This window comes from Aptenodytes forsteri, unplaced genomic scaffold (assembly GCF_000699145.1).
Source record: "Aptenodytes forsteri isolate BGI_AS27 unplaced genomic scaffold, ASM69914v1 Scaffold30, whole genome shotgun sequence".
Classification (NCBI taxonomy): domain Eukaryota; kingdom Metazoa; phylum Chordata; class Aves; order Sphenisciformes; family Spheniscidae; genus Aptenodytes; species Aptenodytes forsteri.
The window spans coordinates 801,771-806,833 of NW_008794578.1; positions in this window are offsets into that span (position 1 = coordinate 801,771).

The following is a 5,063-nucleotide window of genomic DNA, read 5'->3' on the forward strand; positions in this document are numbered from 1 at the left end:
GTCTTTGTGGGGGCACTAATGTGGAGAAGACTGCCAATATGTGAACCTATGTAGACAGATGATGAAAAACACTTATGCATTCATGCTGCCACCTCCCTAAGTATAAATAGCATTCAGCATTTTTATGAGCAGAGGCTCTAATAAGTTCTTTAGTTTGTACCATTTGATGATATTCCCAACCATCCAGCAAAATGAATCATAACTACATAGCTATTACTGCTATTGCAATGAAGTGGATATGGAAAAAGACAGAATGAGGAAACATGTAATAGTTATACTTTTATGTCTGACAAGAGGCTCTCAGATACTTTAATGAGGAATTTAGGATAGAAACTTGGATGGATGGATTGTTAGATAGATCAACTGTTATTTATCTCTGTCTGAAACATAGCTTATTGTGATGAAGATTAAAGTTAAAATGTATGTATTCTCCCACTGGATGAATTTTAGCAAAATATAAGTTTTCAACCAAGCAGAAATAAAGAAAAAAGCCTTATTTTCCTATTTAAAATCTGTTTCTTTTCCCTCTAGTATAATGACACCACTGCAAATTGGGCAAAATAGAAATCTCCATATATTACAAAATCACATTTGGAATTTTATTTAAATCTTAATCATTCTGTTTCCTTATGAACAAACAAATTGGGCCTAATACTTCACTGCATTGCTCTAGGTTTTCTGATTTTGCTTTTCTGATTTCCTGTAGTGTGTTTCATATTTCATTTTTTGTTTTGCTTTGGTTTTGTTTTTTTGGTGTTTTTTTTTTTGTTGGTTGGTTTGTTTGTTTTCCATAGGAAAGTCTCACAAATGTTATTTGCTGCTCTTAATAAGATTGCATCAGGTTTAAAGCCAGAGTACTGCAATATAATGTTGAGTGTTTCCAATGGCCTTTCTAATGGAAGGAGAAAGAATAAAGATATTGACTTCCCTCATTAAGGCACCTCTAAACTCTCTACATATAGTAGCAAGAATCTGACTGGCAGTTTTAATCACAGGGCTACTTAGGGAAATATCACAATATGCATTCCTACCTCTTACAATCTTTGCCTAGGTTTCTGCTCCTGGCCATTTTCAATGACTGATTTTCAATATACCACAGCAAGGGGGCTGCTCTACCACAAACGAAGCCCTAATTCAGAATCAGGTTGTCTGTGTGCAATTAGGTATTATGTTCCTCTTGACACGAAATGAGCTTTATCCATTTCACCTGTCTGCAGTCCCTACTGGTTATCAGATGTGGCTAATATCAGACATGATGCTGGATTAGAGTCATCTTTATTTTAAGAATGGAAGCAGCTGAGGGGGAAGTACCCTCAGATGTTTGAAGGGGAAATTAAAATCGTAACTGTTCAGCAGTGGTAACTTGTGATTAAGGAATCATCTGGCATGGAGAAAAAGAAGGCCCAACTGCAAAAGGGGTTAAACTGGCTGGAAGCAGGAATGGCAGAGACAGAAGGACTCCCTGTAAGGGAGTGAAGTTTCCTTTGGTGATGAGATAAGAAACGGACACATCATTGGCTTGTAGCCATTCTGGAACACAAGCGCTCAGGGGACACCTTTGGGTAGCTGAGGTGGTGATGAGGGATGGACCCAATGCCAAGATGAGGCGCCCCATGTCAACACTCACAGGATTGATGCTCGTGCAAGTGTATATAAGGAATTGGCTCATGATGTATCTTTACAGACTCTTTATAGAACTGCTTGTAGCGGTAAGACTCTGTCCAATGCACTCTTCATTAATATTTTTTTTAAATATATGTATTTAAGCAACAATGTGTGTTTAATTCACCTCAAGGAGTACAATAAAAATTCCCAAACATACTCTTAGCTATCAAGGGACTCTGATTAATTTTCCCTAAATAAATAACTGGAAGCTGTATTTTCTCCAGCTCTTATTATGGCTCCTCTGCCAGAGGTTACTCTGACGACAACAGGGTCAGCAGAGAGGGATTTGGGCTCCCCCTTCAACCACTTCAATTTAGTGCAAACCCACCTTCACCAGAGAGTGACCTACCATGTTGATTCTGAGACAGTCATGGGAACCTACTATCTAGCAAGGATGTAAGGGTATAGAATGGAAACCAGCATTTTTTGAATTATGCAGAAAAATCTGCCAGTCTATAGGTACAGGCAAGTCCCTGCAGAGCTGGGTTTGGAACCTGTATAGGAAAACAAGCAATTCCACAGCATTCCCATTTAATATCTTTCACATGACCTACATACACATGCTTTGTGAAAACGAGAGTGAAATAGTATTTTCATTACAGGATAAATACTCTATGCTGATTAGGAAGCTAAGGCTTTTTCTTAGGTATCTGAATAGAGAAGATTTGCACTAACTAACAATACACATCCCCACAAACAAAAAAAAAATTAATGTTTCTGTATATCTTCTAACCAATCTCAAACTTCATGTATGTTGTCTACCTGTTATACATCCTTCCACAGTTTATTATTTTTCTCCCATTTATTGCAAAGCCTAGGTCTCCACCAGTTTTAAGGCAAGGAAATAATACCCAGAACCAGAATGGAAATAAATATTTGGATAGCAAAAAACAAAAGGAAGGGAAAAAAAAGTCTGTCAATATGTTTCTCTGAGAGAGATATGTTTCATTTGATACACACACACAAAATTCACACATACACAAATAGTGAGAGAAGCTATTTAAAGATACCAATTAGGCTTGACAATAGAAAAAAAATCAAGAATATCAGTAAGATCTATGAGCTGAATTTTCCACCAGTTACTGTTATAATGAATGTAAGTGCAATATTTCTTAATGATTGTAATACAAGATTTATAAAAGACAGAAAACTCTCTACATCCAGTAGAAAGTCATATTGCATCAGCACCATATTAAGATTTCATTAATCAAATCATACACATAAAAAAATCAAGAAAATATGTAAACCGCAATACCAGAAAAAGAACACTATTAGTCATTTAAGAATCTTTAAATATCAGTATTTAGTTTCACTTTCTGTTCCTTCTTTTGAGCCCTGACTGCAGTTCAAGAATAGCCTGCAAGTGCTGCTCAGTCTGGACATTCGGACTGTGAAGTGTCAGTGTTTCATCTGAGCGTGTTTCATCTGGCATTGTGAAAATCTTAGAGGTACCAATTTACCATGCTCAGAAATGACTTAAAAATTTCTTATCTTCTTATTTTTATTCTACCTCTCTCTGTTCTCTAATCCTCTCTAATCCACTCAAAAAATTATCAGCTAGGATTTTGCCCGTGTCAAGTTTTTGAACTGAGGGTGGTTTTGCTCTAGCTTTGTTCTCAGAGGCGTGACAGCCTTTGGATCACTTTTGCAATGGGAATTGAATTTTCTCCCCACTCTCGTAACTCAGAGACAATTGCAAAAGGATTTTGGATTAAAGCCACAGAAGGACTTTATCACCCAAATCTTACCTTACCATTTCAGGAAGGTTTCCCACTCAGGTGCTGTCTGACCCATAGATGTCTCGATGCATATAAGACTTAAAATTACCTACATGGTTAAAGGCTCGCTGGCAGGATCCAAACTGCCTAAACCCCAAACAGATGATTAAGCATTGCTGCAGTAACAGAAACTGACCCCTAGATCTCATGTAGGAAGAACAAGACATACTGCAGCTTTTGACACTGTAAAGATCATATCTAAAAATCCTGTGAATACTGAACATATGATTTGAAAGAATTTCTTAAAATACTAAATCCAGTTTTCTCCTGTCATAGTTAATTGTCTGATTTATAAGCATAATTTTACATAGGCTGGGTTTCTTCCTGCCACTTCCTCAGACCTCACTTGCTGATGACTAGGAGCCTTCTTTTAATTTCCTGGATAAGTTTCCTCTTGGTGAATTTATACATACTTGTTCATTTGCCAGCATGAATTAGCTCTTTGGTGTCCTTGTGCATTTGCAAATAGTAACCTTATCTCAGCCTTTTATTCTTCTTTTCAACAAAAGCTGTTCCTAGACTATATATTTGACTCAGGCCTGAGCCCAAGAGCTTTGCCTTTACCTCCATCTGAAACACTCCCTAACATGAAATACTTACAGGTCAGAGGCATGGATTATGCTTTGCTGTGTTGTAACCTCGTCTGTGCCATGCTGGAGATCCTGTTGATAAACACCTATGATTCACCATAGCCAGAATGGTGAATAATTAAGAAAAAACTATGACTGAGGGCTGTTTAAAGAACTGTTGTTCTTTAGCCATCTGTTTAAGCAGCTGTTAATTACCCCAACATCATGCCATTCATGGTCAGACACAAGTCTTAATGAAAAGGCAGTGCTGTTCATTGCTCTTTACCAGGTATAAAGGAGAAAAGGAACATTCCCATGGGGTCTTGTTTTAGAATGTTCTGTTAATCTTTTCTTTAAGGTTGAGACTGCTGACCACTAGTGTAATCAGCCTTGCTATAGTCATGCAGAATTTGATGTTGATACACGGCTGGCTGCAGCAATATCTACCAGCTGGAAGGGAATAGGCAATCATCTCAGCTGTGGGAAACAGCTGAGAACAACTTCTGCATGCAAACAGGTGGTCTTTAATTGCACACAGGCTAGAGCAAAAAAACCCATACTCTCACAGGTGTTCATTGGAAGTAAGCGCTAGTGATTGCTGCTTTCAGGTGGGAGGAGAGAGGCCCTAAGTCTAGTATTTGTCATTGAGTGCTTCTCCCCTGGAGTTAGCCCATCTGACTGCAGATAAAAAGAGGTTGCTGCCTTTCAGGGAGTCTTGCAACAGCCACTTCCCAGCACACCTGGGTACTCAATGGCGTTCTCACTTAGATTCAAAGGTGGTTGCTCAGGAACTTTACCAAGCCACCATCTTGGGCTCAGTTCTTGATCACTGCAGCTGTGAGACATTCTTAGAATCACAGAATCATAGCATAGTTTGGGTTGGAAGGGACCTCTAAAGGTCATCTAGTCCAACACCCCTGCTGTGGGCAGGGACATCTTCAACTAGATCAGGTTGCTCAGAGCCCCGTCCAACCTGATCTTGAAGGTTTCCAGGGGTGGGGCATCCACCACCTCTCTGGGCAACCTGTTCCTGTGCTTCACCACCCTCAGC